Source organism: Jaculus jaculus, chromosome 8, assembly GCF_020740685.1.
Source record: "Jaculus jaculus isolate mJacJac1 chromosome 8, mJacJac1.mat.Y.cur, whole genome shotgun sequence".
Lineage (NCBI taxonomy): Eukaryota > Metazoa > Chordata > Mammalia > Rodentia > Dipodidae > Jaculus > Jaculus jaculus.
Genome location: NC_059109.1, coordinates 140727481 through 140750787, shown reverse-complemented (window position 1 = coordinate 140750787; position 23307 = coordinate 140727481). Strand labels below are relative to the sequence as shown.

Below are 23307 nucleotides of genomic sequence, written 5' to 3'. Positions count from 1 at the left end.
CTCCCTTGGTCAGCAGGACAGTAGAGAGGCCCTGCCCTGTGGAGGCCAAATGGTTAAAAGAAAAGAAAGGAATCCAGGGGAAATCAAGCTGTCAAGTAGTTAATTGACTTTGCCTCAATCAGCCCAATGAATATTCATGAGGTGGCTGGTCCTCCTCAGGGCGCTGTTGTCAGTTGCTGCTCCTCTTCCTCAGAGCTGACATGGCATCCTGCGCCTGCCTATTCCAGTCCATAGTCAGCCCTGATTGGTTCAGCTACTCTCTCGAAAATGCCATAGCAACCTCTGGCTGGTTGCCTAGCAACCATTCCCTCTCTTTCCTTTTTTTACCCTAAAACCCAAGCCAGTAATCCATAGGCTTTGGGTGGAAGTGTCTTTGTGTCATGGTGTGCATGTGCATATATGTACACGATGTGTACATGCGAGTGTGTGTATGTGTGTAGGTGTGCAAGAAAAGGGATCTGAGGGGACCTTTCCTGCCCCATCATTGTACCAGCTCACCTCTTGCAGATGAGAAATGTGGGGCACTGGCTTCCTGGCCAGACAGGTCCTGGGATGCCCACTGAAGCACCCAAAGCTAGAAACTCCAAACCTGAGTCTGTAAGGAATCTATCTGCCACCAGCTATGCACCATGGGTCCCAGGGTTTGTCTCCAACCCTGCTGGGATCCTTAGCAGAAAAGTAAAGATGACCTCCTCAAAGCTGGGCACTGTCCAAAATGAAAGATTGCACTGGGACTCTGCTGCTCCATGAGCCACCTTAGTGGGGAGGCTGGTTTCCCTGTCTTCAGTGGCTGCTGTCTAGGGTCAAAGAGTTTATAGTCGTAGGCATGGATTTGGTGACATCCAGGTGTTTACCACCGGTGCATATAGCCACCAGGAGGACACGGGAGCTGGGGTGGGGGCAGCCCATCAGCTGTCTGGACACCCTGTCCTGCATCCTTTCTCCTCCCCTAATCCCGCTGTCCTCTATGCAGGTTCTGGGCTTGTGCTGTGCTCTGTCCTGACCAATTCTCAAAGGCATTTCCAGTGGGCATGAGGGGACCAGACCCTTGGGAGGAAAATGGAAGGCCATCTCTGATTGGTGCCAGTGTTTATTCTTTGCCTTGAGGGAAGATTTGCAGAGGCGTCATACCAGAGAGGGAGATGTGAGGCCCAGGATGAGAAGCATGGGTCCAGGCTACTTGCTGTGTAACTGATCCATGCTGACACTGGTGAGCTGAGGCTTGGGTCTTTATGTCCATGGATAAGGTGTACCTGGGGTGAGGACAAAGGGAGCTTCATGGGGTCCTCTTAGCCATGCCTGGGCAGCCCAGAAAGTATGGCCAGGATGGGCAGGCAGAAGTGACAGTAAACACACTAAGGACAATGCTACGCTTTCTGACTTCTGGATATGAAAGCACTGAACCCTGTATTTAAATTTCTTCTATATTTATTTGCAAGCAAAGAGAGATAGAAGAGAGACAGAGAAAATGGGCATGCCAGGGTCTCCAACCACTGCAAATGAACCCCAGATGCATGCACCACTTTGTGCATCTGGCTTTACATGGGTACTGGGTATCCACTGAGTACATGGGTACTGAGAAATAGAACTCGGGTTGTTAGCCTTTACAGGCAGGCATCTTAACCTCACCTTAACCGCTGAGCCATCTCGCCAGCCCAGAACCCTGTTTTGATGTTATCTGCATGTCAGGTGGATCAAGACAAAGTCAGTTGCTGACATTTAACCAACTCCCAAACAGCCAAGGCTGCCTACAAGAGTATGTGTGCTTGGGCTTTTTTTCCAGACTGTGTGTGCCCATGTGCACACATGTGCAAATATGTATGCATGCCTATGCATACATGTTTGTGTGTGAATATGTGCATATGTATGTGCTTGTCTGTGCATATGTGTAATATGTGTGTATCTGTGTGTGAGTATTCATGGGCTATGCTCAGAGTGTGTTGAGCGACAGCTATGTGGACACCTTATTCTTGACCAGTGGAAGCAACACTTCTCTGTGCTCCCCACCCCAGCCCACTCTGGTTTCTCTGTTAAACACAGCAAATGTGCGTCTCCAATAAAAAGCTACACAGCAACTTAATCTCCAATCGATTGCAAGGAAAGGAAAATAAAACCCTGTTCCCCAGGGCCTGTGCAGCCTGATAGGCAGTTGTTCTTGATATAGAATGTGGGCGATAGGTGCATTAAATATAAATGGAGATACAGAGAGGATCGATAAACCCCACTTCCTCCGTGCTAATTGAAAACCAAGTCAAGGTTTGATTAATGCAGAGGTCCTTTGGGTACAGCAGAGGCACTGATTCAGCTTGTGACTCTCCCTCTTCCTTCCCCACCCCGATGCCACCACAGGTAGGCAAGTGGCTGTTTTCTGTCAGGGCAGTAAGCTGGGTCAGGCAGGTCTGCAAGTCCAAGGGAGTGAGTCCAGTCAGGGAGGCACTTATTGGGAGTGGCTGGCCCAGAGAGGTAGGCCACCAGTGACATCCCGCCGCCTTTGCAGAACCTCAGGGATTTGGATTTTTCATGTTGCTCTCAATTTGTGCTCAGACGGGCTGGAGAGATGGCTTAGCGGTTAAGCGCTTGCCTGTGAAGCCTAAGGACCCTGGTTCGAGGCTTGGTTCCCCAGGTCCCACGTTAGCCAGATGCACAAGGGGGCGCACGCGTCTGAAGTTCATTTGCAGAGGCTGGAAGCCCTGGCGTGCCCATTCTCTCTCTCTCCCTCTATCTGTCTTTCTCTCTGTGTCTGTCGCTCTCAAATAAAAAATAAAATTAAATTAAAATTCAATTTGTGCTCAGACATGGAAGGAGTCAAGTGACCTTTGCCTGAGAACCACAACTGTGGGCAGGAGCTGGGAAGTATGGGCTCATGGCACTTGCAGAGGCCATAGTGGGATGTCCCCGGGGAAGCCATGGGAAGGAGAGAGGCCCTGGGGACAGCTGAAGTCAGAGTGCTTGGCCTGGCATCAGTATGAAATGTTGAGCTTTCTCTTCTGGGAGGGCTGGGGACCCAGTAATCTGTTCCCGGGGGCTCACACTTGGGCACTCAGGCACACGACTGGAAATCAGCATATGCAAGGGCTTGTGAGCTTGCCCCACTGTCTTACATGCAGCCCCACAGCAGTGCAGGGAGCAGGTTCAGTTCATTGAGCCCTCAGTGCATGTTTTGGGAAGTTTGTAGGATGAGTCCCCAGAGGTGGCCAAGTCTCCCTGGGCCCACCTCATGGAAAGGAATGAAACCCATGATGGGGCTGGACTAAGATTGCTGCCTTGGGGTCTGGGGAGCAGAGTCCCTCTTGAGACTGTGGTCTGCATGATGAGACACCTGTCATGTGAGCCAGGCAGAGGTCCTGTGGGGAAGAAAGTGGATGAGCTTGGTGTCCTGAATCCTCCTTCTTTGGGAAGATGGACAGGTTACAGTGGGCAGGGTAATGGCAGGATGGTCCCCATCCAAAGGCACCAGAGAGGCTGTGATGACATCAGGCCCCACCCTTGGATCCATTGACCATACATGGATCCCATGCTTTCTTGGGGGACCTTGAAGGATCTGGTCTTGCAGGACAGGGTTGGGGTGTCCCCAAAGGGGAATTTTCTGTGTGTGTAAGCATGGTATAGTGTGTGTACATGTGTGCAAACATGTGTGATATGGACATGGTGTGTTGTGGCTTGAATATAAAGTGTCTTCCCAAAAGGCTCATCTGTTGGAGGCTTGCCCACCCACTAGTGATATCATACTGAGAAGTGCTGAAGAGCTGGAAGTGGGACTTGGCTGGAGGAAGTGGGTTACTAGGAGTGGGTTGTTAGCGATATTTCATCCATAGCTGCCACCTCCTCTTTCTCTCTGCTTGCTGTCAGCCACAAAGTGAGCAGCCTCTGCCACATGCACCTGCCTCCATGATGTTCTTCCTCACCATGGGCTGAGAAGCAATGTAGCCAAGAACCACAGAGTGAGCCCTCTGAAACTATGAGCCAAAGCACACTCTTCCTCCTTCATGTTGTTTGGTCAGGTATTTTGTCATAATGAGGACAGTTGATTAACATGTGGGAATCAAGCAGGTGAATCAAGGCCGCGTCACATCCTACTATGTCCTGTGCAGGAATGACATTCCAAGGACTGAATAAGTGCAGAGTGATGACAGGGACTGTGGTGACATTAAGGGCTCACCTCTGAGGAACTTCCCCTTTCATATTGACTTTATTGAGAAATAACAAATAAAATAATAATAGTAAATAAAAATAGTAAGTGAAAATAGACATTATTTTAGCGCATACCACCTGGTCCAGTCTATGTCAACCCCGCAAGCCATCACCTCAACAACCCAGGCCTGAGAGGTCTTGATACCATCTGCAGCCCACCTGCGCCCCACTGCATGGATAAGAACACTTCCCCTGCTGACTGCTGCATTTTGCCTCCCTGCTGGGGGTATATGAGGATCCCATATGGCTAGGTCAGGCCTTTTAGGGTTTCTCTTTCTTTTTCTGTTTTTCTTTCCCTCTTCTTTCTTTCTTTTTTTTTTTTTTGTTTTTCAAGGAAGGGTCTCACTCTAGCCCAAGCTGACCTGGGATTCACTATGTAGTCTATGTAGTCTCAGGGTGGCCTCAAACTCACTGCGATCCTCCTACCTCTGCCTCCTGAGTGCTGGGATTAAAGGTGTGCGCCACCACACCTGGACCTTTTAGGTTTTTAAAGTTAATAGTTCTGGTGAGGTGCTGTGGCATGTGGCCCAAACTTTCATTTCCCTAATATTAGTGATGTTGAATGCCTTTTCATGTGCTTGTGTATCTTCTCTTTCAAATGTTTTTGCTTGCATTTTCCATTTCATTTTATTTGTTTACATTTTGAGGTAGGATCTCATTCTAGCCCAGAATGACCTGGAACTCACTCTGTAGCCCCAGGCTGGCCTTGAACTCACAACAATCCTAATTCAGCCTCCTGAGCACTTGGATTGAAGGCATGTGCCACCACTCCCTGTCCCATTTTATTTTTTAATTTTAATTTTTTACATTTGTGTATGTAAAGTATGTGTGATGTAGTATGTGTGGCCTATACACATATGTGTATGTAGATGCACATCCTACCCCATACACACATATGCAGAGACCAGAGAAGAACATCTGTTGTCCTCTGCCATTCCTTTGTGGGATCCTTGAGACAGAGTTAGTTCTCACTAAGCCTAGTACTTCCATCCCTCACCCTCTGTCAGACTGGTTGGCTAGTAATGCTCCAGTCTCTGCTCCACCTAGGACAGGGGTTAAAGGCATGCACAGACACACCCAGACATTTACATGGGTACTAGGGAACTCAAGGCGAATCAGGCTCTCACGCTGGCATACCAATTGTGTTAACCACTGAACTATCTTCCCAGCCCAATACTTGATTTTTAAAAAACTAATATATTTTTTGGGCTGGAGAGATGGCTTAGTGGTTAAGCGCTTGCCTGTGAAGCCTAAGGACCCCAGTTCGAGGCTTGATTCCCCAGGACCCACGTTATCCAGATGCACAAGGGGGCGCACGCGTCTGGAGTTCGTTTGCAGTGGCTGGAGGCCCTGGCGCGCCCATTCTCTCTCTCTCTCTCTCTCTCTCTCTCTCTCTCTCTCTCTGTCTGTTCCTCTCAAATAAATAAATAAATAAATAAAAACTAATATATTTTTTTATTTGCAAGCAGAGAAAGTGAGTATGGGCATAGCAAGGCCTCTTGCTGTTGTGAATGAACTTCAGATGCATGTACCACTTTGTCCATGTGGCTTTATAGGGGCACTTAGGAACTGACCCCAGTCAACAGGATCTCATTACATAGTTCAGGGTAGCCTAGAAGTCATGATGAAGCCCAAGCTGGCCTTGGACTTGTGGCAATCCTCCTGCCTCCACCTCTAGAGTGCTGGAGTTGCAGGTGTGTTCATTTAAGTATTAGTTGTCTTCTTAGTCATGAGCCTCCTGGTTCCATGGTATTCTGTAAGAAAACTCTTTGTCAGAATGTGTATTACTGAGGGGATTTTTTTTCTCATTCTATGATCACCTTTTCTCCTTAATCTTCCAAAGCATAAGGTTCACATTTTTATAAAGTCCAATTTACCAATTTTCCCCTCTCACCTCTTTCCTACTCCAAGGACAGTGTTTCATGCTGAGCTGGATGTTGCTGTGGTACCTCATGGATATTTGGGCCAGGCAGAATGATGATGTCCCAGAGATGTCCATTGACACCAAGAACATGTTGCCTCATATGACAGGGGATCTAGGGGTGCTAATCCGTTATTTTTCCTGCTGGATTGTCCAGATGAGCAGGTGTCATGGGAAAAAGGAGGAGGAGAGAATCATAGACTATGAGAAAGAGCCAACACTTCTGGCTTTGAGGGTGGAAGTGCTGTCAGCCAAGGAATGAGGAAACTCTAGGATCTGGGAGGGCAGAGAGCAATTCTCCCTGGAACATCTAGGGGGAGCACTGCTCTGCTCAGATCTGCATAGGGTTTCTACCTAGTTAGGCCTATTTTAGATTTGGGACCTCAATCAATATAAGATAAAAAGTATTTGGGGGGCTGGAGAGATGGCTTAGCCATTAAGGTGCTTGCCTGTCAAGCCTAAGAACTTATGTCCAAATCTCCAGGTCCCATGTAGCCAGACACATAGTGACTCAGCACACAGTGTCACACATGCACCAAAAGGGGACACATGCATCTGGAGTTTGTTCACAGTGGCTGAAGGCCCTGCTGCACCCGTTCTCCCCCCCCATCTCATAAACAAATAAAAATATTTTTAAACTATATATAGGCTGGGCATGGTGGCTTAGGCCTTTAATCCCAGGACTTGGGAGGCTGATGTAGGAGGATCACTGTGAGTTCAAGCCCAGCCTGATACTACATAGTGAATTACAGGTCAGCCTGGGCTATAGGGAGATCCTGTCTTGAAAATACACACACACACACACACACACACACACACAGTGGAGAGATTGCTCAGTGGTTAAAGGTACTTGCTTGATAAGCCTGCTAACTTTGGTTCAATTCCCCATTACCCGTGTAAAGCCAGATACACAAAGTGATGGTGCATGCATCAGGAATGAGTTTGCAGAGGCAAGAGGACCTGGTGTGCCCATTTTCTTTCTCTCTTGCTCAAATAAATTAATAAAATATTTTCAAATATACATACATATATATATATACATATACATACATACACATATATATACATATATATATATATATATATATATATATATATATATATATATATATATATATATGCAATATTTCACAATCATGTAGGACTTATCAGGATGGCAGGGTTGGTGAAATATTTGAAAACTCATCAATGTAATCAACCACATTAACAAAATAAAGATTCTCATATAAATTCAGAAAAATAATTTTCCAAAACCCATTTGTAATCAACTTGGAATACAAGGTGACTTCTTGATCAGTTCCCGTTGTAGCTGGAACATATGTGGCACACTGAGTTGACTGATGCCACACACACTTTTAAAATTTAATTTTAGGTATTTCAAGGTAGGGTCCCAATCTGGCCCAGACTGACCTGAAATTAACTATATAGTCTCAGTCTCAGGGTGGCCTTGAACTCACAGCAATCCTTCTACCTCTGCCTCCCAAGTGCTGGGATTAAAGGCATGCACCAGCACGCCCAGCCTTATTTTTATTTACGTATTTGAAAGCGGCAACCAACAGAGAGAAAAAAAGGCAGCTAGATAGAGAGAGAATGGGTGTACCAGTACCTCCAGCCACTGCAAACAAACTCCAGATGTATGTGCTACCTTGTGCATCTGGCTTACATGGGTCCTGGGGAATCAAGCCTCAAACCAGGGTCCTTAGGCTTCACAGGCAAGCGCTTAACCTCTAAGCCATCTCTCCAGCACCCCCCCACACACACCCTTTTTTATTTATTTATTTATTTATTTTTTGAGGTAGTGTCTTGCTCTAGCCCAGATGGTCTGGAATTCACTATGCAGTTTCAGGGTGGCCTCACACTCACAACTCACAACTACTACCTGCGCCTACAGAGAGAATGAATGTGGCAGGGCCTCTAGCATTGCAAATAGATTCCAAATGCATGCGCCACTTTGAACATCTAGCTTTGTATGAGTACCAGGAAATCAGACTCAGGTCATTAGGCTTTGCAGGCAGGTGCCTTAAATGCTGAGTCATCTTTCTAGCCCCTCATAAGCATGTGCATCTGACTTAATGTGGGTACTGGGAAATTGAACCCTGACCAGCAGGCTTTACAAGCAAGCACCTTCAACTACTGAACCATCTTCATAATGCATACATGCATATACATATACATGTAGGGGTTTTTTTTTTTTATTTTTCGAGGTAGGGTCTCACTCCAGCCCAGGCTGACCTGGAATTCATTCTGTATTCTCAGGGTGGCCTCGAACTCACAGCGATCCTTCTACCTCTGCCTCCTGAGTGCTGGGATTAAAGCCACCACACCCGGCTTATTTTTATTTATTTATTTATTACAGACAGAAAAACAGGAGAGAGAGATAGAGAGAGTGTGAGAATGGGTATGCCAGGCCTCTAGCCATTGTAAATGAACTCCAGACACATGTGCCACCATGTGAATCTGGCTTACATGGGACCTGGAGAATTGAACCTGGGTCCTTAGGCTTCGCAGGCAAGCGCCTTAACTGCTAAGCCGTCTCTCCGGCCCAATATGTAGTTTTTTATTGGCATATAGTTATTGTATGTAGAGATGGGTCTCCTAAAGGCATTTTCATACAAGTGTATCATGTACTTTGACCATGTTCTCTACACACTCTCCTTTCCTCACCTCTCTCTCATTTCCATTCATACATATGTGATTTTATGAATCTATATAAAATCTAGGATCCACAAATGAGAGAAAGCAAGATATTTGTCTTTCTGAGTCTGACATTTCACTTACTATGATAATCTCTGGCTGTATCAATTTTCCTTAAAAGTTTGCTCTTTATGGCTGAATAACACTCCATTGTGCTATACACATACAGGCACTTTCATTCTTCCCCAAACAAGACAGCATAACAGCCAATATGTAACTTCAACATTGCTTGAGGTGTTGAGGATTGTCTACAGTTAAAGGAAGGATGCAGGAGAATGCACACAGGTTCTAAGCAAACATTGAACTGTTTTGGTGGAAGGGCCTGGAGCTTCTAGGACAATCTCCTGCAGATACCGAGAAAAGGCTAGGTTTTGTGAAGGGTTCCATGATGGGAGCATTCCTGCTCAGGCCAGCATATCTCTTGAGAGGTGCTTAGAACTTGCTTCTAGGATGCACAGCCAGGTCCTGTGTATGGGGTGGAAGCATGTGGCAGGGTCTGCAGGCCCATGCTACTAGAGGCTAGTCACTGCTGGTGCTGGCCATGGAGGGGCTAGTCCCCAAGTCCTTCCAGTGAGTAGTGTACCCTTCTTTTAGGCTGCCCCCTGCCTTGTTCCCTTGTCTGGATTTGTAGGAGGAAGACCAGACTTTAGCCTGTGATGAGCATTTCCATTCATCCAGCAAAGTTCCTATCCAGCTCTGAGGGTCACCCGAGCTTGGTGGTCTCCTTAGTATCCAGGTAGACATACCGTGAACCACCCACCATCCATATATCCACTATCATCACCCACTCACCATCGTCCATCAACCACCTATCCACCCAGCACCCACCTGCTATCACCCACTAACCACTTACTCTCCACCACCCACCACCCACCTATCCAACCAACATTTATTCTCCACCCACTCACCATTACCCATTATCCACCTATCTACTCACCATCAATACAAAGGTACCTTATGACTCAATCCCAAGCTTGTCCCTTGAGCTGCAGGACTCATTAATGTTAGGCTCCCTGCTCTATAAGGACTGTGAGACTTTGGAGCTGGGAAGTCAGTGGTGAGTGCCTATATCCCCATGTAGGAGTGTGGGCTCCTTTCTGGAATTTCTTTCCCTTTAAAAGAGTTCTATGGTGAGTTACTGATGCAAACCACACAACATAAGTGGTGAAATTTTGTGCTCCCAGTGACATTGCCATTCAGAGGCCACTTGCTGCCCCCCTATCTGACTCTCCCACCTATGAGTCCTACCTCAAACCTCTTCCCAGGCTTTGGCAACCTCACACATAGCATGTACTCTAGTGACCTAGGTCTTGTAACCTGCTGACGTGGATGTGTCTACTGGGAACTGAGATTCTGTTTCTGACAAGCTCCTGGGAAAGTGTGGTGCTGTTTGGGGGGCCTGGGCAAGGCACTCCTGGGACCCTACATTGACAAACACGCTCTCAAGGTTGGTGTTCTTAAAGCTGTGGCGGTGCTGTCATGGTGCATGTGGTGAGATATCCCCCATCTCCGTTGTGAACTTTGGTGTTCCTGGCTCCCTATCAAGTGTCAATGGGCTGACGAGCTGCCACATCTGATGGGCTTAGTAGGAGGCACTCTGAGTACTACATAAGGACCACTCCCCAACTTGCACTAGGATTGGTGTCACCATGGTCACTGTGGCCACCAAGGGCCCAAAGCTCCAAACCTCACAGGGGCTCTAGAGTCAGAGCTATAGCCACAGCCTGTCCTGTTCAGGATGCCCCACAGGCTGCCACACATCCCAGTCTGAAGCCAGAACGTGAGGCTCCAGCACATTCTGTGAGGCACATGTGCCATGGGCATCCAACCAGCCTGGAGTATCAGGCGCCAGTCAGCAGCTGGTTCCATGAGCCCAGCTTGCTGTTGACTGGGACTGAGTCCTCACTTAACCGAGCCTGCTTCCAGAGCAGCATGCTGCTGCTGACCTGTCCACCACAAATAGCAGCGCACTGCAAATGGACTGCTTTATCTTTACAAATTAATCCAGCTCACAGCAGAATTAGTGAGGGCATCCCTTTAGCAAGAGCATCCAAGGTCAGGAGAGACAAGACCATCTGGAAACTTCAGAGTACTGGCTTTTCTGTGAGTAGGGCCCAGAACCTTTATGGGAGACAGATGAGGAATAAGGGAGCTGGGTGGGGGTGGGACCTCAGCTCTGCTGAGCCTGGAGCCAGGCTCTCATTATGGAGGTGGGGGTAGCCTTTAGTCACAGGGATGAAGGGGAGGCTGTGTTTTTCTCCTCTGCTTTTCTCAAATGTGTGTGTTCTTTGCCTGTATATATATTTACAAACTCTTTGCCCCTATTGTGTTTGCAGATCCTCTGTCAGCATTGGGTTTGAAGACCACTTTTGTCCTGTTCTGTTTGCAGAATACCTCTATGCCCATTCAAGCAAAGAGCAGGCCTTGATGGCTGACAGCCTCCTGGGTGTGGGCTAACAACCAGGCAAACCGATAGCAGGAAGGGAAAAGGAAAGAAGGCAGGTCTGAACACCTAACTTGTATCTTCCAGTTCCCCCCAGACCCGCCTGGGGATGTCCCTGCCCCTGGGATGGCTGACAGCTCTTCTCCAGTCTCCTCTTCCTCCCACCCTGGGTGGCCTAGCAGCACAGTGATCTGAGGAGGTGGGGAGAGCAGATGTGTAATTCACCCTCTTCTGTGGAAGATTTTGGGGAGACCCAGGAATGACCCGATCTTCACCCATGAGAGGACATTCACCCCAGTTTTGAGGGTTTCAAGGGATTTGCAGAGTTGCAGCTTTGTGTACTGACTTGACAGGCTGTCCATGCTCAGTCCTTGGTTGTGCTTTGATTTAAAATCCATGAGAGGGCCAGAGAGATGGCTCAGCAGCTAAAAGTAACTTGCTTACAAAGCCTGATGGCCTGAGTTCAATTCCCCAGGACCCACGTAAAGCAAGATGCACAAGAGGGTGCATGTATCAGAGGCAGGAGACCCTGATGCACCCATACTCACTTTTTTTCTGTCTGTATCCTTCTCTCTATTTTTCTTAAATAAACTAAAAAGTTTCTTCCTTTGGTTTTTCAAGGTAGTGTCTCGCTGTAGTCCAAACTGACCTGGAATTAACTATGTTATATTATTATGTTAACTATGTTATGTTAATTATGTCAGAGTGGTCTCAAACTCACAGCGATCCTCCTACCTCTGCTAGTTCCTGGCTTAAAAAAAAAGTATTTTAAAGTAAAAAGTAAAATTCACAAGGTGCTCCACAGAGAAGTTGACATGCAAATTGCAGCTCCTCCTCTGAACACCTCAGTAAGTGCCTTGCCTTCAACCTGGGCACCTCTCAGCAGCTGGCCCTGCCTCCAGCACACTGGCCTTTATACTGTGTTAATTTGGAAAACAGGTCACTGGAAATTAAATTTCTCGAAATAGGTCACCAATTATAACTGCATTTAAAACAAGGGCGTCTGAAGTCTTTCTTAGTTGACTATAATGAAAGACCAACTGCTTGAGTTGAATTACCACTGGTTCTGTGTTGCATCTCAGATGTCCTCCTCCAGGCTGGGTAAGATGCCTCTTGGTGATACTGCCATGCTGGCACTGTGACTTTGAGTCTCTGGAAGTCACCACACTTGATGCAGCCCTGGCAGCATGGAGAAGATAGGAATAACAGATAAGACAATGAGTCAATAAAAACAGGACAAGTTTATCCATCAGCAAAATGGGATCTTGACTAAACTCAATACTGTAAAACACTGAATCTGGCAGGAAGGGACACCCTGGAGTGGCCTTGAGCACAGGTCAGACTGCTTTGAGAAGGCCTCTGAGCCCCGGACAGAGCCGGAGAACCTGTGGAGACCCAGCAGGCTTATGCCCTTGCTCTTTGCCGAGCAGGTCTCCAACTGAGCGAGCCGGTGCTCTTTGCCCAGCAGCTGTGGGGGCTGAGGTACAGAAAGGCTAAGGAACTTGTCCAGGACACAGCCTGGGTGTTCCCTTTCCCTGAAGGACAGGCCCTACTCACTTTTCAGATGGGATAGTGCCCAAGGTGAACCCGCCTCAGTCCACATAGACCGCCCAGAGCAAGCTGCCTTGTGCTCATCTTGGAAGAGACATATTACACATGAAATCCACTTCTCTGGGTCATGAAAACAAAAGCCTCCTCCCCTGAGGGACTGTGTCCCAGGAACCAAAGCCCAAACCCTGGGGTGCTACATATGAACCCAGAGAATTTGGGGACCAGGCTCTTTCAATGTAGCACACAGGCTCAAGCCTGAGTATGGTGAGCTCTCTCCATTCCTAACATTGACCCTAGAGAGACCTGTGGCTCCAGCTAACCCAAGTGTGTTGAAGTGGGCCTGTAGACCCCCCAAGAGGTATATACCCTAGAAGCTAAGTAGAACTCACCTTTTAAAAAATATTTTATTTTCAGCTGGACATGATGGCACATGCCTTTAATCCCAGCACTCAGAAGGCAGAGGTGGGAAGATTGTCATGACTTCGAGGCCGGCCTGAAACTACATAGTGAATTCCAGGTCAGCCTGGGCTAGAGTGAGACCCTACCTCAAAAAATTATTTTCATTTATTTATTTGTGTGTACATATGAGAGAGAGAAAGAGGGAATCTTATTGGGTTGACTGCAGACCCTTCAATCAGCAGTACCTTAAATGCAGGACTCACCTGGCAGGATGCCATCAGGGTGAGGCAGGAAGGAGGAAAAAGCCATACCTTATTTGGGCTGCTGAAGAAGTCTGGTGTGTGTGTACATGTCTGAGTGTTTGAAATCTCCTGGATTGTCCCTGAAATATCAGTCCCCACACAGCATTCCCTGAGACCTGGGCAGGATACAGCCTACAGTGGGAACCCAGCAGGCCTGGGCAGGGCTTTTTTCATGGTGTCCTCACCTCACTCCTGTGTCCTCCCTTCCTTTCCACTTGTACCTACTGAGAGCGTGAAGCAGAAATGGAAAGAACAGTCTTAGAGGAGAGAAGCTTCAGGGCCCAGCAAGTTCTATGCTGGCTGGGTGCTCAGTACCCAGGGTGCTGCAGAGGCACAGTAGGCCATCTTCGTTATCCATTCTTTTAATGAAGGAAGGAAGGAGCTCAGGCCCTTGTGTACTTAGACTCGGGCAGGGCCTTGGGACAGGGATGAGTGGGCCTGTCTTCTCACTGGGTGATGCCCTCCTCCTGCAGGGGTTGGCAGTGTGCTTAAGAGTGATCTCGGGAGCAGAGTGGGTGAGCCCCACTTGTCCTGTTGGAATTGAGACTATAGGGATCAAGCTGCCCAGGTCCAAGCCGTGGGTGCCCTGCAGGGCGCTGCCCCCAGCCTGGCTTCTTCTGTCACCTCATCTGGAGCAGCACTTAGGAGGCTCATCTCTCTGGCTCAGAACAGCCTCAGATCTTGAGAGATTTGCTGCCCCACCCTGGTGCGCAGAGCTCCAGCCCCTGGTGCCTAGGCTGAGCCTTCTTGCAAGAAGCTGCTTAGGCAAGATGAGAGCCAGGAGAAGCTGAGAGCAAGGCCCTCCTTCACTTGTTCAGTTTGGAGCGCTTAGATGGAGTGCTGAGCTCGTGATTGTGTGTGGTGCACTGTACAGGCTCCATCCCAATGACAGGCAGATGGAGGCTGATGAGGTTGGGGCAGGGGCGGTGACATCATTGCATGGCTCAATCTGGCTGTGGGCATTCAAGTCCTTTCCCCTCCACAGACAGAATGTCTGTATTTGCTTGGGTGGAAGAGAGTAGGGCAGAAAACCCAAGTAGAAATGTGGCTTTGTGCAACTGTTTTCCACTTCATTTGCAACAATAAGACATCTTTGGGGGGCTGGAGAGATGGCTCAGCTGTTAAGACTCTTCCTTGAAAAGCCTAATGACCCAGGTTCAACTCCCCAGAACTCACATAAAGCCAGATGCACAAAGTGACACATGCATTTTGAGTTTGCTTGCAGCTGTTGGAGGCCCTGTCAAACCCATTCTCTCTCTCCCCTTGCAAATAAGGAAATAAATTATATAATATTTATAAGCCGGGCATGGTGGCACATGCCTTTAATCCCAGCACTCTGGAGGCAGAGGTAAGGAGGATCACCATGAGTTTGAAGCCACCCTGAGACTACATAGAGAATTCCAGGTCAGCCTGAGCTGAAGTGAGACCCTACCTCGAAAAACAAAACAAAAAAATCTTTCCACCTTGCAGGTATCTTCTGCACACTGAAGGTGGGCATTACAATGCCAAGGGGAGAGATGACCAAGGGTGGGCCACCTTCGTAAATAGTGTCTCTTGGTATCATAGCCAAATGCCTGGATCAAGGACACTCTGTCCCTCCCACCTGCCAGAATTGTTCTAGTGACTTCTTTGCTGCCACTGGTGTATGTTTCTGAAACGTGTCACTGGCATCCGGCCACTGTGAATTCTGCTTGGGCCCCAGGGGTGTCATGGTGAGGACTTTGAGGAGAAGACAAGGTGCATGTGTGTCCTGCAGCCCCCATCCCTGCACTCTGGGGCCAGGGCTTTGTCTCCAGCTCCCTGGAGGCCCCCACACTCATTCCCCAATTGTAGGAGCTTATTTCAAGCCTGGACCCCCAGAGGAGGCCAGGGCCCAGCCATGACCCCTTCAACCAGCTGGCCTTCTAGGACTTGCTTCCGAGGGTGTCCAGCCTGTGAGCACTGGGTTCGACGGTGCTCATGTTCACCAAGCCTGTCACCCTCAGCACCTGTAGCCTGGGAGACAGGGGACTCCATGACAGACAATTTGGACATGGTGCCAGCCTCTGGGACTGCTGTAAGGAAGAACCACACACTGAATTGCTTAAACAATAGAAGTGTGTTCTCAGCTCGGAAGGACAGTGTCTGGGGCCCAGGTGTGGCAGGACTGCACTAGCTCTAAAGCTCTTAGAGGGCTCCTGCCTGCCCCTTCCAGTCTCGGGGCTCCTGGTGTCCCCTGCCTATGGCTACATCACTCCAGTCTCTGCTGTCTTCACACCACCTCCCCTGTGTGTCTCAAATCCCTCTCTCCAGATAAGGACACTAACCACTGGGTGTGGGGCCCACCCTAATCCAGGATGAACTCATTTTAGCAAATGATGTCAGCAAAGATCCTGGTTCTGATTAAGATCCCAGAGGCTAGGACACCCACAGAGCTTTCATAGGGCATGACTGCCTTCTATACACGAGTAGCCCTGGTTCCTCCCTGCTGTTTTTTTTGAGCCCTCCCTCATACTTCTTCCCTCTTAACTTTTCATTTGTTTTTGTTTCTGTTTGTTTTGTCCTTTTCTGACAAGGCCTTGTTATAATACGGCCCAGGCTGGCCTCTACCCTTGATACACCTGCCTGGCATCCTGAGTGCTGAGATTAACAGGTGTGGACATGTTTTTGTTGCAAATGATACCCCACCAAAAGAAGCCATCCTGTGTCCCTGCTCCAGTCTAGTTCTCACTGGGCCTTGTCTGGAGGAGACATGCTCTCTGAGGTAGGATGGAGGGCTGTCTCTGTCTGCACCTAATTTCTATGGAGCATAGAGTTGATCTGTTAGACAGGAGCTGAGACCCTCAGGGCTCACAATCCTTGGTCCCTCGCCGTGCTCTAATGGTGAGAACTCAGGGGCTGGAAATTGGAGGTGGCCAAGTCAGCTTTGTGCAGGCTCCGCACAATATCAGACGTCCCTGTCCCAGATGAGAAGTGAGTCAGGCTGGCAATTTCCAAATCCCTGCAGAACTGCCAGATGAACTCACAAATCATATATCTGCCAGCTGCGTGGGCTCAAGCCAGCCAGGTTTCTCTGCCACTGCTGCAACAGATGCCAGCAGACACTTGGTAGGAAGCAAATGCTGGAGTTGTCAGCCTCCATGCTTAGACGCAAGTTCCTGGAAAGATCCAGAACAGAGGCTTCCTTGTCCTGCAGTGTAGTGGTCTGGGACCTTCAAGTCAGAAGGGCCAACAGCTATCTATATCCCAAGGGGCAGGGCTGAGCTCACTGTGGAGGGCAGGGAGATTTTGATGTTTAGACCAAAGAGCTTTGCAACCTGGAAGTACCTTCCACTCTCACCACCTCAGCCTCTCATTTGACACATGTGGCCAGTGGGGTGAGGTGAAATAAAACCCAGAGTAAGTATTAGAAAGAGAAAAATGGTGACAGGAATAGAAACCAATGAATGAAGATGCAGACAAACAACAGAGAAAATAAGAAAAGCCACAAGTTAACTGAAAAGATGAATGTAATTAGCCAGAGTGACCAAGAGTGAGAGAAGAACATAGGTTTTCTGCATTAGGAATAATAAGGACATTAGGGAGCCAGGTGTGGTAGCACACACCTTTAAACCCAGCACTTGGGAGGCAGAGGTAGGAGGATCACTGTGAGTTTGAGGCCAGCCTGAGACTACATAGTCAATTCCAGGTCAGCCTGGACTAGAGTGAAACCCTACATTGAAAAACCAAAATAAATAAATAAATAAAAATAAAGACATTAGGAGGGTGCTATGGTTTTAATGTGGAACGTCCACTTACAGGGACACTCCATACTTGGTTCCTAGATTGTGATGTTATTTGGGGAGGTTGTAAAACTTTAGAAAGGTGGTTTCTGGCTGGAGAAAGTGGGATGCTGAGGCATGGGCTTTATGAGGCATAGCCTGGCCCTGTTTCTGGCCTGAGCTCTTTTCTTCCCGATCCAGTGAAATCACCTCATGCTCCTGCTGCCAGAGCCATGAACACCCATGCCTCCCCTGCCATGATGGGCTGCGTCCCCCAAAACTGTGAACCAAAATGAACCCTTCCTTAAGTTGTCACAGGGATCAGACAAATGACTGCCACAAAGGGAAATGGGGGAATGTCATGAACAACCTTGTACCAAGGGATCAGGTAGCAGGAAACATCAGAGAGAAAAAGGGGTTGAAGAGGTGGTTCATCATAAAAGCCTTCACTGCACAGAAGACTCCGGACCCAGGTGGTGAGTTTTGGCCTGGGGAAGGGACTATAAGTCATACAGACTCTTTCAGAAACACACAATGAGAGAAAACACTTTTGTGAGACCAGTCCAGGTTTGCTGGCAAATAGTTAACAAGTGGCTCTCTGGGAGAAAGGTGTGATTTGCAGAGTGTGCCTTAGGTGCAATACACACATTTACACTTGCTCATTTCTAGTGTCCAAGGTGGCATCAGGGACCGGTAATGGTAAAAGATCACATCTGCCAGTGGAAATTGGCTTCTGCATAGCACTGAAGCTGGGCCTGACACCCAAACTGACAAAGATATTACAAGGGAGCAAACTATAGACCAAATATTTCTTACAAACAGAGACATGGACATCCTTAACAAAATGTTCTCAAGGCTGATGAGCTGGCTCATTGGATAAAGTGCTTGCTGTGCATGCATTAGAACCTGAGCCCAGACCTCCAGCACCTACAATGCTGGGTGTGGTGGTGGGTGCCTGTAATCCCAACACCAGTGAAGTGGAGACAGGAAGAGTCCCAAGATTCGCTGGCCAGCCAGCCTAGCCTAATTGGTTAGCCCTGGGGCTGGAGAAATTTCTCAGTGGTTAAGGCACTTTCTTATGAAGCCTAAAAAACTGGCTTTGATTCCCCAGAACCCACATAAAGCCAGATGCATAAGGTGACTCATGCATCTGGAGTTCATTTGAAGTTTGAAGTAGATTAGAGGCCCTGGTGTGTGCCCATTCTCTCTTCTCTCTCTCTCTCTCTCATAATATATATATATATATATATGTATGTATGTATATGTATATATGTTAGTCCTGGATTCAGTGAGAAAACTTGACTCGAAAAAAAATCTGGGGAAGTAATATGATGGAGAATGGAATTTCAAAGGGGAAAGTGTGGGGGGTGGGAGGGAGGTATTACCATGGGATATTTTTTGTAATCCTGGAAAATGTTAATAAAAATTGTGAAAAGAAAAAGAAATCAAAGTCTAGAGAGATGGCTTAGCAGTTAAGGTGCTTGCCTGCAAAGCCAAGAGACCCAGGTTCAATTCCACAGGATCCATATAAGCCAGATGCACAAGGTGGTGCATGTGTCTGGAGTTTGTTTGCAGTGGCTGAATGTCCTGACATGCTCTCTCCCTCCCTCCTCCTCTCTTTCTCAAATAAATAAACTAAAATATTTTTAAAAACTCAAGCTGGGTATGGTGGTGCACGCCTTTACTCCCAGCACTTGGAAGGCAAAGGTAGGAGGATCACTGTGAGTTCAAGGCCAGCCTGAGTCTACATAGTGAATTCCAGGTCAGCCTGAGCTACAGCAAGACCCTACCTCAGAAAACCAAAAAATAAAAATAAAATATCAAGTCAATGCTGCCCCACAATGTGTGACCCACAATCCCCATGGGGTTGACCTGCATCCCCAGTGAGAAAGGCCTCTTCAGACAAGGGGCAAGGAAGAGGGAAAGGATGGTACTAGCATGTGTTGTTTATATACTAAGTAATGCCATGTCTAGTAAAAATAAATTTTAAAAGATCAAGTCAAATTCAGCAATACAATGGCAAAATCCTACCTTGTGTCAAAGGACTGTGTCTCCCTGGAATGCAAGGTTGGGTCAATATTCAAAGATAAGTCTATTTATTTTACTTAGGGGGAAATAGCTATAAAAGCACCCATGTGTTAATAATTTAACATACCTCCACAGATGTGTGCATAGCTATGAGTCTTGGGCTTTCATTTTCTCTTTGTGCCCTACCCTCAGGTGGATTTTTGATTCATTGTCCGAATGGTGGAAGATGTAGGGAAACACTAGCTTGCTGGTGCCTGTGGATGGTCTCCCTGCTCTGCTTCTCTGTCAAGGCTATTGCCACTGCTTCTGCCTTGCTGTGCAAACAGATTTAAAAATTGTTATGACAATGAGGCTTTTTAATAAGTTTGAATGTGAGATAAAATGATGCTAGAATAACAGTTACAAGCTGTGTGCTCAGATTATGGGCACCAGAAGCACCTCTCATGACACAAACTGAGATGGGCTTCATGTCTTACTTGCCTGAACAAAGCAAGACCTACTTTACTTAAAAAATTACTTATGGCCTTGAGAGATGGCTTAGTAGTGAAGATAATAGCCTGCAAATCAAAGGACCCAGGTTTGATTCTCCAGAACCCATGTAAGCTAAATGCACAAAGTGACACATGCATCTGGAGTTTGTTTATGGTGGCTGGAGGCCCTGGTGTGCCCATTCTCTCTCTTTTTCTCTCTGTCTCTTTCTATCTCTCTCTCTCTCTCAAATAAATAAATAAAAATAAAATATTTGAAAAGTTATTTGTTATTTTGAAGTAATGATAGCCTTACCAGAGGTTGAGGACAGACAGCCCTTCAATGCCTACCTCTCACCTATGCCCTGTGGTGGTTAGCTTTAATGAAAAGTTGGTTCCATACTAGTCCCTGGACTTGGTATCCCTGCTACATGCCTCTCCTTTCTATACTCAGCCCCATTGCTGACAGACCTCACCCTGCACATCCTTCTCAGGTGCACTCTACTCTGTGGGCCTCCCAATGTGCCCTGCCATTTGCCATCTGGGTATAACTAGACAACTTGGTCCATGTTGAAGCTCTGAGGCCAGTGTTCTTCCCTCAGCACTGCCTGGCTCCTTTCTTCTTACTCCCTGTCAGTGAATCTTGTCCCTAGTTGAATAGTGGCCTGTGATGGTTAATCTCTGGTTGTCAAGTTGACAGGATTTAGAATCACCATCGAAATAAAGTTCTTGGCACATCCATTAGGTATTTTCTAGATTAGTTGCATTGAGGTGGGAAGACTCACCTTAAGTGGGCAATGCCATTCTATGAGCAGAGGGTGTGGGACTCTATTAAAAGGTGAAAGCGAATTGAACATTATGCAGTCATCAGTTCTTCTACTTCCTCCCTGCTGATGTAACAATGTGAGCTAGCTTCTGGCTCTTGTCATGCTTTTCCTGCCATGATTTACTCTACATTGTGGAACTGTGAGGCAAAATAAATCCTTTTCCTGGGGTTGGAGAGATGGATTAGCAGTTAAGGCACTTGCCTGAAAAGCCAAAGGACCCAGGTTCAATTTTTCAGGACCCATGTAAGCCAGATGCACAACGTGGTGCATGTGTCTGGAGTTCCTTTGCAGTGGCTGAAGGCCCTGGCACGCCCATTCTCTCCTCCCCCCTTTCTGTCTCCCTCTTTGTCTCTCTCTCAAATAAAAAAATAAAAATTTAAAAATCCTTTTCCTTCCCCAAGTTGCTTCTAGCTAGGTATTTTGTCCTAGCAATGAGACAGTAACTGATATGTGGTACCTGGTGTAATGTGTGACAGTTCTTCAGCCATCACCTGTTGTGGGACATTTCAGCTGTTTCTAGTTCCCAGCTATTGCAGATAAACCTGCTTGAATGGCTGTGTACAGGTTTCTGTGTGACCATGTCTCCATTTTCTGAATAAAGGCACAGGAGTGCAACTGCTCAGCAGCTCACATACACATACCTGCTTTGGCCCTACCACATATGCTCCCACCAGCATCATTTGAGTGGTCACTTCCTCCACATCTCCATCAGTATTTCATACTGCTGCTCAAGTTGATCTTGAACTCACAGTTCCTCCTGCATCCACTCTGAGTGCTGAAATTGTAGGTGTGCACCACATGGCCTGGCTCTGTCATTGCTTTCATCTCAGACACTCTGCTGGGTGAGTCGAGCTTCCTGGTGGTCTGGCTTTCATTCCTCCAACCTATTGCCTCTTGGGCAGGACACCTTTTCATGTCTTTTCCTTATTTTCCATTTATATTGCTTCTTTCTTTTAAACTGTTGAGCTTTGAAAGTCCCTTTATGATTTCTGTGAGTCCTTCATTTGAAATGTGACTTACAAATGTTTTATCTCCATCTTAGCTTGTCTTTTCGTGTTCCCAGATTTTCTTTAATTTTAGTTAATTTCTTGAACTAATTGCAGTTAATTTCTACTGCAGCTGGTGAGACTGAGGAATGTCAGGCTGAGCATGATGTCTTCCTGAGAGTTATCCTTCCTACATCGTTGCCCCAGCAACCTGGTACCCATGTTGTTCAAGGTAGCTGACTATGCAAAGTTCAAGTACAGTCACTATTTTTTGGGGGAGATTTGGGCTATGATGTGGTACAGAGGATGTTGTTGCCTGGATTCAGAAGTCCCTCCTGCATGAGGTACACCTGTGCTCCCTCTTGAGAGACCCTGGCACCAGGAAGACAGGAACTGGCAGGGATCTGTACCGGCCACAGGTGACCACACACTGTCTATAGACTGTGCAGGTACCATCGGACAGAATGAAGAGCCAGTCTTCAGTATACTCTTTTTTTACACAAAAATATTTTAATTGACAGTGTACAATTTTCCAAAATATATTTTGGAAAAATATGCTACACAGGCTAGAGAGATTGCTTAGTGGTTAAGGCATTTGCCTGCAAAGCCAAAGGACCCAGGTTTGATTCCCCAGGACTCACGTTAGCGTCTGGAGTTCATTTGCAGTGGCTGGAGGCCCTGGTGCGCCTATTCTCTCTCTCCCTCTCCCTGTCTCTTTCTCTCTCTCTCTTTCTCAAATAAATAAATAAAAATAAAGTTTAAAAAATATGGAATGCATAGGTTGATATTGTATATATGTAAGTACAATGATTGTGATGGGGAGGTAATATGATGGAGAATGGAATTTCAAAGCGGAAAGCATGGGGGGTGGGGAGGGAGGGAACTACCATGGGATTTTTTTTAATAATCATGGAAAATGCTAATAAAAACATTAAAAAAATATGGAATGCTTCACAAATTTGCATGTCATCTTTGCACAGGGGCCAGCTAGTTTTCTCTGTGTCATTCCAAGTTCAGTATATGTGCAGCCGAAGCGAGCACTGCAATGTACTCTTGAGGGGACCTAGCCACAGGCCGCCTTTGTGGAACTCTTCCCCATTTGGACACAGATGCACAGCCATGATGTTAGTGCTGTGAAGGCCCAGTAGCTACTTGCATTTTCATGGGTACACATAGGAAGCCTCCCTACAAGCCTGCCTGGAACAGCGATCCAGATGGGCAGTCACCTCCATATCTGTGTCATAAAGGGAGGGTGGACTGAAGTCACCTGTGAGGTGTCCAGCAGTGGCATCCCAATACTCTTACTACCTCAGCTATTCTCAGCATGAGGACACCTTTCTGTGACACTGCATGCACACTGGTGGTGCCGTCCCGCTGTGGCTATGGGTGTCACTCCCATTCACGGGAGCCAGGAGGGGCGGGAGGAGCAGTGTGTTGTCATAGTGAGTTAGGCTCCCTTCACCTTCTGTAAGCAATTTATTTTTATATTATTTTTTTGTGAGGAGAGAAAGAGAGAGAGAGGGAGAGAGAGTGAGCGAGCAAGCATGGGCCTACCAGGGCCTCTTGCCATTACAAACAAACTCTAGACACATGCCACTTTGTGCATTTGGCTTTATGTGGGTACTGGGTAAGTGAATCTGGGTCATCAGGTTTTGCAAGCAAGCACCTTTAACAAGTGCCTTTAACCACTGAGTCATCTCCTCAGCCGAATTTATTTATTTAGTTTTTTTTTTTGCGGTAGGGTCTCACTCTGGCCCA

At 47.2% G+C, this 23307-nt stretch overlaps 1 non-coding gene across 1 annotated transcript; it reads right to left on the bottom strand.

Annotated features, from left to right (window-relative positions):
• Positions 1 to 22484: 22484 nt before the first annotated feature.
• On the bottom strand, positions 22485 to 22590 carry LOC123463124. Its single transcript, XR_006638734.1, has one exon. It is a non-coding gene; the product is annotated as a U6 spliceosomal RNA (small nuclear RNA).
• Positions 22591 to 23307: the final 717 nt, after the last annotated feature.